This window comes from Sciurus vulgaris (assembly GCF_902686455.1).
Source record: "Sciurus vulgaris genome assembly, chromosome: 3".
Classification (NCBI taxonomy): domain Eukaryota; kingdom Metazoa; phylum Chordata; class Mammalia; order Rodentia; family Sciuridae; genus Sciurus; species Sciurus vulgaris.
The window spans coordinates 64,872,221-64,887,180 of record NC_136463.1 but is presented as its reverse complement, the minus strand read 5'-3'; the positions used below and the strand labels follow the sequence as shown (position 1 = coordinate 64,887,180).

Below are 14,960 nucleotides of genomic sequence, written 5' to 3'. Positions count from 1 at the left end.
TCCCAGCGATGGTGTCCTCAGTTCCTGGCACATAGTAGGCATCAAGTGACTGTTGAGTGAATGGAGGAAGAAATTGTTTTAAAATGCCGCAAAAGTTTTAATACCAGTTCTCTTGTCTTCATGAGTTTAGAATCCAATGCCTTTATAGATGGTCTTGCCCTGTATCCTGTTGTCAGCATGGAGCTCAGAGCGCATGCTTCCCACTGCACCAGAGTATTAAATCTCTCTTTTAGAACTGGGGAGTACTGGGTCAAGAGTTCTTCCACTGGTCTCGCCTAGAGGTGCCTTCCCCAGGAACATTTGACAATGTCTGGAGACATCTTGGATTGTCAAAGCGGAGAGGCTACTACTGGTATTTAGTAAATGTGCATAGGACAAAGTGCATAGGACAAGCCTCCACAGTAAAGAATTATCCAGCCAAAATGTCAGTAATGCCAATGTTGAGAAACCCTGACTCCAATTGAATTCATGTTAAAGTTGGCAGCGCTACTCTGGGAATGGAGATGGTTCAAATGAGCCTCTATTCCTCCTTACACCTTTGACCAGCTTATGCTGCCTATGGGACATTTGATCTCCACTCTGCCCTGTCTTCTGTGCTGCCTCGTCCATCACTCCTTCACCCCCATGACACGCACATTCTCACCATTCTGGGTGACTTCATGTCCCAAGACCTTTGTAAACTTCCTCTTTCTGGAATGGTCTTCTTTCCAAGCCTGCCTATGAAATGCTTCCTGCTTGTTTTAAAATCCTAGATATCAGGAGAAACTGTTTAATGAGCATAGTGTTGGGGGCTGTGCCATGTTGATGGCGCCAGAATGGCGCCTGATCACATCGGCAGCGAGGAGGTTAATTGACATAAGCACATTCAGGTGATTTATCCTCCACGCACACAATGTATGCACATGTGTTCTCAAGCGCTCCTAATTGTGCCTGCTCGGACATCTAGCATCTTGCTAATCTTTGCGTAAGAGGCGTGGCCCTGCTCTCCGCCTCCTGGAGGTGATATAAGCGTAGGCAGAGTGAGACAGCGAAACGCAGCAGCTAGCAGAAAGAAGTGGCAAGCAGAAGGACTGTGGAGCAACAGCTAGCAGAAAGAAGCGCAGAGAAGCCATTAGCAGAAAAGATAGCAAAACAGCAGCTAGCAGAAAGCGGCAGAAGGCAGATCGCAGAGCAGAGAACTGAGACGCATCACTAAAGCACCTTAGGTATACGCACCCTTAGTTCACAGGATGCAGAATGCACCAGTAAGAAGCAGCAGACCTTAAGTGAGGCGTAGCAAGTCTCTCTTCCTCTAAGCTCTAAGCAAAGCCTGTCCTTCTCTCAAAGTCTCTCTCTTAAGCAAAGTCTCTCTCTCTCTCCTCTCAAAGCAAGTAAGCCTCATTTCCTCTATCCTCTATAAACAAGCAAGCAAGAAAGCAGCCCAGAGATAGAAGTAGCTCAGTTTCCAGTCCACCACCCATAAGACCCGTGCAAATTGTTGCTACAAGCGGTGACAAATATCCGCGGATTTGGTACCGCAGTGACACATAGGGTTTTCTTTTTTGTGTAATAAAATGTTTGGGAATCACAGAGGTGGTGGTTGCACAACTCTATGACTATATACTAAATGCCACAGGATTATACATTTTAAAATAATTGTATGTTACATGACTTTCCCCTCAATTTTGACTAAGATCCACATGTCTTTTTGGTTTGAACTGCTAGAACAAATTACCTTAGACTCGGCTAAACAGCAACTCATTTCTCACAGTTCCAGAGGCTGGGTGATCCAAGATCAAGGTGCTGGTAGATCCAGTGTCTGATGAGGATCCACTTCCTGGTTTACAGATGGCTCTTGTATACTCACCACAGAAAGCAAGCTTCTTGTCAATTATTCCATTCATGGAGGCTCAGCACATCTAACCCAATTGTCTTTCCAAGCCTAATACTGTCATGCTGGAGGTTAGGATTTCAATAGATGGACATTGAAGGGAGGAACATAAATACCCAACCCATGCCTCTTCCCCTGGAAAGACTCTCTGACCCACCCCTCCTCTGTACCTCCTGATTTCCTCTGTGCTCCCTCAACCTCCATCAGAGCATTTTATCCCATCCTGTTACATTCAGTAGGTAACTCCCAGTCTCCCCATGAGGGGACTGTGAGTACCTCGTGGGCAGTGACTGTCCTAGTTCATCTTTATATTCCCCAGCACAAGGAACATAGTATGCACTCAGGAAATATTGAAAAGGGAGAAAGAGATAAATAGAAGAATCCAGTTGCCCTGAACTAAAGTGCAGCAACTTAGAATTGCATGTTGTCACACGTTCTTCCTCTTCATTAACCACCCCTTCCCTGTTGTGTACACCTAACCCTTCCATTTTCTTTTCCTGTGATTGGTCAGGTGAAGAGGGCACTGCAATACCCCAAATATCCACAGCCATTTCAAGACATCCCTATTATCAAAGAAAACTTTGGAAGCAAAGAGTAGCTGTAAAATGGGACCGCACTATCAACTCGTGGGAGAGTGATCGCCAAGGAGATCCCTCTTGTGGAATTCAGGTAGCTGCTTGGCAGTCCATGAGAAATGATCCTTTCCATTTCAGAGTCATAAGACTTGAGCCAGTAAGAGAAATGGGACAATCTTGTAGCATCTATGCACATAACCTATGACCAAGTGACTCCACCTCTAAGAATCTCATAGACGAAAAAAGATGTATCTATAAGGATATTCATGGCACCATTGATTGTGAATGAAAAAAACTTTAAATAACTGTCCATCAGTAAGTGAATGAATAAGTAAGGTAGCTTTTACAGAGAAAGGTAACTGAGGCTGGGGCTGTGACCCAGTGGCAAAGCGCTTGCCTAGCACGCGTGAGCACGTGTTGGATCCTCAACACCACATGAAAATAAATAAATAAAAAACAAAGGTATTGTGTCCATCTACAACCAAAAAAAAAATATTAAAAAAAAGAAAGGTAATTTACTGTGGACTGATGAGAAATCATCCCTAAGACATTGCTAAGTGGAGAAAATGATACATGTGTGTCACATACATGCTTTTAAAAAATATCTCTCTTGAGGTGTAACTGACAAGAAACTAAATATTTAAAGTTAACAATGTGATAAGTTTTGACTTACATATGCACCTAGGAAACCATTACCCTAATCAAGATAGTGACTATATCTATCACCCCCAAAAGTTCCTTTGTGACCCTCCAAACTCCTCCAGCCCTTTCCTACCCCCTCACCCCAAGTAACCATGGCTCTGCTTTCTGTCACAATAAATTAGTTTGCATTTCCTAGAATTTTTGTTTGGTTGGTTGGTTGGTTGGTTGGTTTTGGTACTGGGAATTGAACCCAGTGGCACTTAACCACTGAGCCACATCCCCAGTTTTTTTTTTCATATTTTGTTTTGAGACTGGGTCTCACTAAGTTGCTTAAGGCCTCACTAAGTTGCTGAGGCTGGCTTTGAACTCTCCATCCTCCTGCCTTAGCTTCCCAAGTCAATGGGATAATAGGTTCCTAGAGTTTTATATAAGTAGAATCATAGAATATGTATTCTTTTGAGGTGGGGGAATCTGGCGTTTTTCACTCAGCTTCACTATTTTGATATTCAAGTATGTCATTGTGTATCCCAATAACCCATTCTGTTTCACTGCTGAAACAGTGTCCTGTTTGTGACAAGTGTGTGAATGGGACACAATTTTCTCATCCATTTCTCTCCTCTCGCCCTCTCAGGTTTCCATTTGGGGCCCATTACAAGCAAAGCTGCTCTGAACATTCATGCACACATCTACATATAAACATACTTCCTCTTCTCTTTGGTAAACGCCTATAAGAAGAATCACTGAATCATTTGGCAAATGTGTTTTTAACCCCTTAAGAAAATGCCAAGCTATTTTCCTAAGTGTTTGATTTTGCAACTGAGTATAAGAGAGTCCCAGTTCACATCCTTTCCATCATTTTGTGTAAGTTTTAGCCACTGAATGAGATGTGCAGTGTGATCTCTCATGCATTTCCCTAATGATTAAGGATGTCGATCACCTTTTCATGTGTGCACTTGTTATCTGCATATCTTTTTGGTGAAATGTCTGTTCAGATATTTCACCCATTTTAATACGCTCTTTGTTATAGGATGTAGAATATTGGGAAAGATATTCAAGAAAATAACATAATCAGTTGCCTACTGAAAACAATGAGCAGACTGGAGGTCATAGATGGGGAGGACTCTGGATTTTTCACTTAGCATAGACTGCATTTTTTAATCATTTAAATTATATTTTTAAAAAGAGAAATAGCTGCTTTGAAAACATCAGTATTGAAAGCATATTTCTTAATGGACAGATGGAGACCGTTCTGTTTAGCCAAGAGCACTTCAGAAACTCCTCGCTGGTAGGAAATTGGAGCACTGAACCATTAATGGGACCATGAGCGTTCCGCATTGGATCGGATTCAATCATTGATGTGGCGCACAGTTGGCAATGATGACGTCTGGGCCATGGCTCCACTAAGACAAGCAGAATGTGGTGTTTATATTGAAGTGAATACTGTTCCAACTTCCTGATTTCCTGCCCTTTTTCTACTGAAGATCACCCATGAAAAGAACCCAGAAAGGGCTCTCCCAGCCTGTCTGTGACCACAGGTTTGATTCATTTTCCTTCTCACAGCGTGCTTTCTGCTTTCCGCCTGGGATGTGATGTAGCTTGTAGGTATTGTAGAGCCTGGGCAGGTTAGCACCCCATCCAAGTTCACATCCTTTTAAGAAAGCAATGGAGAATTAACAAGAAATGCTTTCTCTTCCAAGACCTCTTTGTGACTATTCCCATCTTGTTCTTCAGTCCATTCATTAGTTCATAAAAATTTCACATAAATTAAATTCATCTCCTAGGCTGTGTTCTACCAGATTGATAGTTAATTCTAAGTAAACACTGACATTTTCCTTAAAGAAGTTCTTGACTGGGTGTGATGGTGCATGCCCCAAATCCCAGCTACTCAAGAGGCTGAGGCAGGAGGATTGCAAGTTCAAGGCCCAGACTGGGCAATTTAGCAAGACTGGTCCCCTAGTGGGGTTATAGCTCAGTGGTAGAGTGCTTGCCTAGCATGTGCAAAGCCCTGAATTCAATCCCCAGCAATGCAATATTTTTTTTAAGAAGTTACTTATTCCAGGGAAGTATATTGCTGCCATAATTTGGACATCATTTGATTATGACATGAAATTTGGTGTATTTCAGCCTAAAACTCCTTGAAATTCTGTGTTGAAAATGGGAAAATGTTATGGATCAATTCACTGGTTCAGTATCTGAGCTTTTTTAAGTAAAATTTTCTTTGCCAACAAAATTAACATGTGTTTATTGTAGAAAATATGGATCACGCAAGGCAAATAAAATGTTCTATTCCCCCAACATTCTATAATGGCTGTTATTACTTTGCATATTATTTATTTGCAAATGTCTAGCTGGGTGCAGTGGTGCACGTCTGTAATCCCAGCGACACTGGAGCCTGAGGGAGGAGAATCAAGAATTCAAAGCCAGGGCTGGTATCGTGGCTCAGCGGTAGAGTGCTTGCCTAGTATGTATGAGGCACTGGGTTCGATTCTGAGCACCACATATAAATGAGTAAAATAAAGGCCTCCTGACAACTTAAAAAAATAAGAAAAAATAAAAGTAAATAAATAAAAAAGAAAAGAATTCAAAGCCAACCTCAGCAACTTAGCAAGGCCCTAAGCAACGCAGCCAGAGCCCGTCTCTAAATAAAATATGAAAAATTACTGGGAATGTGGCTCAGTGGTTAAGTGCCTCTGGGTTCAATTCCCAGTACCAAAAAAAAAAAAAAAAAAAAAAGTCTAAAACACACGTTTTATTCAAAATAGTGATAATATGGTATATACTGTATTTTGATCAGATTTTTTTCATGTTATGCAGCACATACAACTTTCACATCATTAAATCTTCATATGCAACACATTTTGCAGTGGCACATTGAATGTCATCATGCAGATGCCCAACCCCTGATTAATTGTTTAAATATAACCAACACCCTATTTTTTAACTATGCAGTCATATCTTATTTTGATCTCATTATAAATAACCAAGTGACACTTGGTTTTCTTTTTAAAAATCTTAAAGGCAGAATACATTCTGCTAACTCTCAGACTACTAAGTCTACAACCTCATGATTTCTAACTGGGCGGATGGTTTTTGGTTTGTGTTATGGATTAAAGACCCAGTGGCACTCTCCAATTTGTCAAGAGGGATGTTTAATTGTTTCTTGAACTTTTGGATATCCTAAGAAGAGAGGTCGGGATGGCCCCAGGATGGAGAGATTAGCATTCACCCACTTAGAGTGGGCCAGGAATCATGTCATGGAAGCAGTCTGGAGCAGGCAGAACTAAATGACCTCTCCCTCCAGTTTCCTTTTAAACTCATGGTCTCATGGTCCCCTAGTGCTACCTGTTTGGGACACTCCACTTCCTGTGTGGATTCATTACTGCAGTTGTTCCCAATCTTTGTTGCATATTAGAATCACCCGCTTAAGTTGCATTTAGAAAACATCAGTAAGAGAGCTGGAACTTACTCCCAGAACTTCTGATCCAATTGGACTAGGATGAAGCGGAGACCTTTAAAAAGTATGTTTTTAAGCTGTGTAGGTGATTCCAACTTGCAGCCAGTGTTGAAGAACCTTTGCTTTATGGCTGCTGGGCTTTCAACTGAGCTGTGACGCTGGCCTTGGTGCTGAATACCTCCAGGCCACAAGCTGCACTCCAAGAGTCACTGCTTCTCACCTGGCTCTGCTAAAGTCAAAAGAAGTTAGTTCAAAAATGCTGATAGAGCCAGGCACGGTGGTGCACACCTGCAATCCCAGCAACTCAGGAGGCTGAGGCAGGAGGATCTCAGGTTCGAAACTAGTCTCAGCAACTTAGCAAGGCTGTTAGCCGCCTAGTGAGACCTCATCTCTAAATAAAAATTTTAAAAAAGCTGGGGATGTGGCTCAGAGTGTAAGCACCCTTGAGTTCAATCCCTGATCCAAAAAAAAAAAAAAAAACCGATATGTGGAAGAAAAAGGCATTCTGCCTCTCTCCAAAAGATTAGATCAAAAAATCAGCATTTCAGATAAGCCAATCTCAAAAAACCAAAGGACGAATGATCTCATCTCGCTGATAAGTGGATGATGACACATAATGGGGGGTGGGAGGGGGCAAGAATGGAGGAAGAAGGGACTGTATAGAGGGAAAAGAGGGGTGGGAGGGGTGGGGGTAAGGAAAAAATAACAGAATGAATCAAAAACTATTACCCTATGTAAATGTATGATTACACAAATGGTATTCTCCTACTTCATGTACAACCAGAGAAACAAGATGTATCCCATTTGTTTACAATAAAAATAAATTTTAAAAAATACAAAACAAAAATAAATAATTAATTTAAAAAATTAAAAATCAGCATTTCATTACAGCTGCGTCCACCTCCCCAGACAGCTGATGAGCCACAGAAATAGCAGACACTGCCTGTAGAATCCCTTTCAAGACTGAGCTCTTAATGACCACAAGCACATCACAGAGCTAAACAGTACTGTATTCACATCAGGCAAAAAGCATCTTTCTTTGAGTGTCAGTATTTGCCACTGGGGGCAAGAAGGCCTTGCCTTGGACTTGGAGCTTGGAGGCCCCTGGATAGCTGGAGAAGACAAATAAGCATGCCTGACATTCTAGGTACCCAGTTTTGAAGGAGAGAGCATCAGACCCAGAGTCACAGATGTGGGTTTCAATCCCATCTCTACTTTTCCCTCACAGTGTGAGTTTTCACTTGCTCTGGCTAATGGTCAATTCCTTCTCTCTAAAAGGGGTGGTAAAGATGGCTGCTGTGATCCTTTGCGAGGTGCCCCACGACCGCGCGCCTGCGCTCAGGGCGTTCCCGAGGGGCGGCTCCCCTCCTGGCGCCGCGAAGAGTCGTCGCTTCCAAGCCGAAGGAGTCTCCCGCTTTCGGGCCCGACCTCACTACCCTGCTCGGGCCATGCCGGCTGTGGCTGCGGGCTCCTGGAGAGCAGGCAGCTCGTGCAGCACCTGGAATGGATAAAAGTGGCAGTTTTGTTTCTTCTCATGAAAGTGTTTATCTGGGATGAAAACCGTGGAATTAATCTAAAGTAGAACATTTCTCAAGACCTGGAATGGCTTTGGGCAGCACCAGGAGGCCCTGAAAGGAGGCCTGAGGGTACAGAAGAGTGTGCTAGCAGCACTTATGAGAAACAACTGGTCAGAAACACCATTAGAGAAACCTTTGGAATTCTTCAGGCGACTGATGCTTGGTTCAAATTAAGTAAAATCTACACTAAAGAGAAATTACAGTCTCAAATATGAAAAGTATGTTAACATCCTAATGTAAACAAAGACAAAAGTGAAACGGTAGACCTTTAAAAAAAAAAAAAAACTATGGTTAAGTATTTGTAAAACTTTCAGACTTAGCTCTAGGAATTTCCATGATTCTGAAATTTGATATCCCAAATATGGAATCATTTCAGTGAAAAAAAGAATACTTGAGAATACATTTGGTATACCCAAGGAAGAAGATCTGAGAGTGGAAAAGTGCCACTAACAAATTATTTACATATAATCTTGGCAACATAATAGACACTCAGGTTTGAATACAATAAATGTTGAATTTCATTCATATGTGGAACAGAACCTACTGACTTTCCTTCATTTAGAGGGTCTATACAACTGTCCCCAAGCTCCAGCTCTCTACATGTTCCAATGCCAGGGTCCCTGAGGCTTGGGGTCTATACAGGTAGATGAACTGTTGCCCAGTAAATGCGTCAAACAGAGCCAACATGAGCACTGTTTTCTGTTCCAGCAGTGAGGTAAAGTCGGGTCGTTTCGGAAGAAGAGAAGCCACACTGCATCTCTGCTATACAGGATTACTCTGTCATTTCCCTTGAGTCTTTCCTACTCCCTTCTCGAGCATCAACTTTGTATTGATTTAACCCACCTGGTTCTGTTCTTGTGAGCACAAGTCTCTCAGTGCATCTCCTCTTGATTTTGTCCCTTTCCCTCTGTTGAATTAGAGAATGTATGTAGGTAACCCTATCATCAGGGAGAGAAAAAACAATGGGGTTCCAAAAACGGATTTCCCATGTCTTTCAGCAGCCAGGCAGGACTTTGATAGTGGCAACATTCTGAGTACATAAGACTCCCACTTCAATCATGAGCCCTTATCCCTTTCAGCCCATTACCCTCAAATACAAATGCCAGAACCTTCTGGGACTCTCCATTAGCTTTTTCTTATTTTAAAATGTTTTTCCCAATTCAGTAAGGCGTTTCCCTTTCTTTTATTTTGGAAATCAAATTCGCTATGAATAAAAGAGGGAAATATACAACATTGAATTTGGAGGAAAAAATGAAGGTTCTCAGCAGGATTGAAGCTGGACGATGTCTTAAAAGTGTAATGGATGAATTTGGAATCAGTAAATCAACATTTTATAACATTAAAAAGAATAAGAAATTGATTTTGGACTTGGTACTGAAGCAGGACATGCCATTAGTAGGAGCTGAGAAGAGAAAGAGGACGACATGAGCTACATTCAGTGATGCAGATGATGCAGTCTACATGTGGTACCAACAGAAACACTCAGCTGCTGTCCCTGTTAGAGGCGTGGAGCTTCAGGATGCTGCAGAGAGATTTGCACAATGTTTAGGGCAAAGAGACTTCAGAGCTAGCACTGGTTGGCTTTTTAGGTTTTGAAAAAGGCACACAATAGGGAACCGAAAAGTATGTGGAGAACAGATCCTAAGTTCAACTTCAGAAAATGTTGAGCCATTTAGACAAAAACTGACTATGATAATCAAAGAGGAGAAACTGCATCTAGCTCAGGTATACAGTAGGGATGAGACTGACCTCTTTTGGAAGTCAATGCCAGAAAACACTCAGGCAAGTAGAAAAGATATCTGCCTGCCAGGAAGGAAAATAAACAAGAACGGTTATCTTTTTGTGTGCAAATGCAGATGGAACCCATAAGTTAAAATCAATTATTATTGGCAAATCAAAGCTGCCCAGAAGTGTGACACCAGTACCTTACCTGTGATATATAAACCTAGTAATGATGCTTGGTTTACCAGAGAATTGTTTTCAGAATGGTTCTTTCAAAACTTTGTTCTTGAGGTTTAGCATTTTCAAATTAATGTCCTAAGATTCCATGAAGAGGATGTTGGGGCATTGTTACTTCTGGATAGTTCCCCAGCTCACCCTTCTACTGAATTACTAACCAGTGAGGATGGTCGAATAAAATGTATATTCTTTCCTCATAACAGTCAACTTTGATCCAACCGATGAATCAGGGTGTGATCTTGAGCTGCAAATGACTTTATAGATGGAAGCAACTTGAAGAGAGTCTGGTAATTTTTGAAGAAAGTGAAGATGAGCAACAGAAAAGAGAAAAAGGAATTTCCAAGATTAAAATCTACAATATAAAAAATGCAGTTTTTAATTGGGCAAAAAGTTGGGAAGAAGTAAAAAAAAAATAACCATAGCAAATGCCCGGGAAAAATCTTTACAAGAAGGAAACCTATGATCTCCAAGGCTTAGAGGTAGAGGTTACAGAGAGATTCTTGAAAAATGTGGTGAATTGGCAACAAAGCTGGATGATGATAAGGTGTGGTTAAATGGAGATGATGAAGAAAAAGGTTGTCCTCCAAAACCTAAAGGTGTAATTACAAAGGGATTTGTCCAAAGAGAAGGAATCGAAGAAGCAGGCTGCTGAATTAATCTGCTGTGAGAGAAAGTTTGGACTACCCTCTTGACTTTGTGGACTCCACACCTGAATTTCAAAGGTTTCACTTCACACTGAAAGAGATGCAACAAGTAGTCAAGAAACAGTTCCACAGTAGAATTCATTCAAGAATTGGTAGGTACACAAATGGTATGCCTTGACTCCATGTACAAATAGAGAAACAACATGTATCCCATTTGTTTACAATAAAAAAAAAAGAAAGAATTGGTAGGTTTTTGAGACCTAGGCCTAATATTAAGGATACCTTCAATCCGACTTCAACTTCTGGTTCTAGTAGCTAAATTTTGTGTTTAAAGAGTTCTGCAGTTATATGATCATGTATTATGTAGGCCTACTGTGAATTGTCATTGTTTTTATCAACTGACATTATTTTGCATATCAGTGCCCATTTACATGTTGGTTATGAAAATAATAAACTTGTTTCTTTAGATGTAAAAAAAAAAAAAAAAGATGGCTGCTGTAATTATATCATAATAATGACCTAATTATGTTGGCAGGGTTATGTGAGTTAATGCTTATAAGTATGTCAACAAAGTCAAGGGTACAGGACTGACCCGACATGAGAGAGATTTTCCTGTTTGTACTGGTGGCCAGAAGGCAGACCTCCTTATCTCTCTCTGTTGCTGATGTGGGTCAGGAGGCAACAAGGGACGGAGGTGATCAGCCGATGTCTTCAGCTGTGATAAAGGCAGTTGAGGGGTAGGGAATATGAGATGAGTCCTGTGTGGACAGAGGGAGCCCAGAAATCAGCTGTTTAACCAGCCTCCCTATGATTCTGAGGTCCACTCACATTTGAGAACCTCTGAATCTCCACATTGTTCTTAGCCAATCTATTATAAGTGGATAATTTTTATTTATAAATTTATGTTTATAAATTTTATTTATAAATTTATGTACTGGGAATTGAACCCAGCAGCACTTAACCACTAAGACATATCCCCAGCCCTTTTTAAAAATATTTTATTAGAGACAGGCTCTGGCTGAGTTGCATAGGGCCTTGATAAGTTGCTGAGGCTGACTTTGAACTTTCCATTCTCCTGCCTTAGCCTCCTGAGCTGCTAGAATTATAGACACGCACCACCTCACCCCAGCAATTTTTATTTTTGTATGGAACTGTTACATATTTGCTTCAATGAACATTTTTGACTATACGTATACTTTTCTGTTGATAGATGGGGGAGGATTATTGGATTATGAGTTATGCATACTTTCAGTTTCAGAATATACAGTCAAGCAGTTTTTTAAAGTAGTTGCACCAATCTGCGTTCCCAGCAGCCGTGAATGAATATTCCAGTCCTTCGTAGCCTCACAACACGTGATGTTGTTGGTCCAAATTTGTATTTCCCTGATGATCCCTGAGGCTGAGTGTTTCTAAGTGCTCATTAGCTATTAGATACATTCTGTAATGAAATGCTCCTTCAAATGTTTGCATGTTTATTGGACATCTTTTCAGTTATTTTTCCTTTGTTGGATAAGTACATTGCAAACATGCCCTCCCCTTTTTGTAGCTTGTCTTTTTACTTTCTTAAGAATAGATGGTTTTACAAATAACCCAGTCAATAAATGGGCAAAGGAACCAAATAGACTCTTCACAGAAGAAATGCAATTGGTCAAGAAATAAATTTAAAAATGTTCAACATCATTAGCAATTAGAGAAATGCAAATTAAAACTGCACTGAGATTTCCACTCACTCCAGTCAGAATAGCAATTATCAAGAATAAGAGTGATAGTAAATGTGGGTGAGGATGTGGGAAAAAGGTGCACTCTTACATTGCTGATGAGACTACATTGGTGCAACCACTCTGGAAAGCAGTATGGAGATTCCCCAGAAAACTTGAAATGGAACCACCATTTGACCCAGATATCCCACTCCTTAGCATACACCCAAAGCAATTAAAATCAACATAGTACAGTGACATGACCACATCAAGGTTTATAGCAGCTCAATTCACAATAGCTAAGCTATGGAATCAACCTAGGTGCCCTTCAGCAGATGAATGGATGAAGAAAATGTGGTATATATACACATTGGAATATTACTTGACCATGAAGAAGAATGAAATTATGGCATTTGCAGGTAAATGGATGGAACTGAGACGATTATGCTAAGTGCAATAAGCCAATCCCAAGAAACCAAAGACTGAATATTCTCTCTGATATATGGATGCTGACTCACAATAGGTGGGGAGATGTGGGGGAAGGTTCACCGACCGGATTGGACAGGGAGGTATGGGAGGAAGGGAGTGGGGATGGGAAAAGGAAAGACAGTAGAATGAATTGGACATAACTTTCCAGTGTTCATATATGAATATACAACCAGAGTAACTCAACATGAACAACCACAAAAATGGGAAGTTACATTTCATGTATATATGATATGTCAAAGTACATTCTACTGTCATATATAACTAAAAAGAACAAATAAAAAAGAATTGATGGTTTAAAACAATGGTTGGAGGCTAGTCTCAAACTCCTGGGCTTGGTTATATGTTTGGGGATTTTGTTGTTTTGTTTTTGTTTGTTTGTTTGTTTGTTACTGGGGATTGAACCCAGGGCTATTCCACTGAACCATGTCCCCAGTTCTTGTTATTTTATTTTTTATTTTTATCTTAAGACAGGGTCTCTCTAAGCTGCTGAGGCTGACCTCCAACTTGTGATCCTCCTGCCTCAACCTCCCAAGTGGCTGTCTATTCTTTTTTTTTCCCCCTAATGTTTTTGTATTTTTTAAAACTTATTTTGATTCATTATACACAAATGGGGTACAACTGTTGTTTCTCTTGTTGTACACAAAATAGAGTCACACCATTTATGTAATCATACATGTACATAGGGTAATGATGTTTGTCTTATTCTGTTATTTTTCCTTCCTCTGCCCCTCCCCACCCCTCTTTTTCCTCTATACAATCTGTCCTTCCTCCGTTCTTGCCTCCCTCCCACCCCCAATTATGTATCATCACCCACTTATCAGAGAGATCATTCCGCCTTTGTTTTTTGGGATTGGCTTATCTCACTTAGCATGATATTCTTCAACTGCATCCATTTACTTGCAAATGCCATAATTTTATCATTCTTTATAGCTGGGTAATAGTCCATTGTATGTATGTATATATATATATATATATATATATATATATATATATATATATATATCACAGTTTCTTTATCCATTCATCAATTGAAGGGCATCTAGGTTGGTTCCACAATCTAGCTATTGTGAATTGAGCAGCTATGAACATTGAAGTGGCTGCATGCATCACTGTAGTATGCTAATTTAAGTCCTTTGGGACTTAAACCAAGGAGTGGGATAGCTGGGTCAAATGGTCAATTCCAAGTTTTTTAAGGAATCTCCACACTGCTTTCCAGAGTGGCTGCACTAATTTGCAACCCTACCAGCAATGTAGCTGGCTATTCTTAATTTTAATGTAACTCAGTTTATCCATTTTTTCCTCTGTGGGTCAGTGTTCATCTACTCTCAAGGCCTCAGAGATATTTTCCAACGGCTTCTAGTAGGAGCTGTATCGTTTTGGTCTTCACATTTAGTACTATACTCTTTCTGCAGTTGATTTCCATGAGTGCTGTGAGGGCAGAGGTCCAAAGTCATTTCCACATGGACATGCAGTTGACCAGTGTACTTGGGTCCTTTCCTCATGGCACTAGAGTAGCATCTGTGTTATGAATCAAGCAATCGTGAGTCTCTAGATCTACTTCTGGATATTTTACTCTTTTCCATTGATCTTTTCTTCTACCTTGTGCTAATACTGCTCTCGTGTGTGTGTGTGTGTGTGTGTGTGTGTGTGTGTGTGTGTGTGTGTAGTGCTAGGAATTGGCATTGGTACCAGGTACCGAGCGTGGTAACCATGTAGGTGGTTATTTCCCTCCATTTCTCCAGGCCTTGTTAACATTTCAGTTTCCTCCATGGCAGGTCCTGATGTCTGATCAATGTCCATATGTCTATTCCCTTTACATCCTCACTCTTTTGGGGGACAGTGAACAGGTTATAAAACTGGGCTTACAACTCACATCCGTTAGGATGGCTACTATCAAAATTAAAAGACAAAAATGTTGGTGATGTGGAGAAATTGGAACTCTGGTACACTGTTGGTGAGGATGTAAGATGTAAGAAGCTGCAATGAGAAATTGTGAAGTTCCTCAAAAATTAAAAATAGTATGGATAGATGTGCCCCCAAAGAATTGAAAGCA

The 14,960-nt window shown here is 40.7% G+C and overlaps 1 protein-coding gene across 1 annotated transcript in view; it reads left to right on the top strand.

Moving 5' to 3' along the window:
- The window catches only part of GOSR1 (golgi SNAP receptor complex member 1), a 50,739-nt gene extending 45,336 nt beyond the window's left edge, over window positions 1-5,403 (top strand). Inside the window, exon 9 of the mRNA XM_079130981.1 lies at window positions 1,751-5,403. The gene's annotated coding sequence lies outside the window, so the exon portion shown is untranslated. The remainder of the gene's footprint in view (window positions 1-1,750) is intronic.
- Window positions 5,404-14,960: the final 9,557 nt, after the last annotated feature.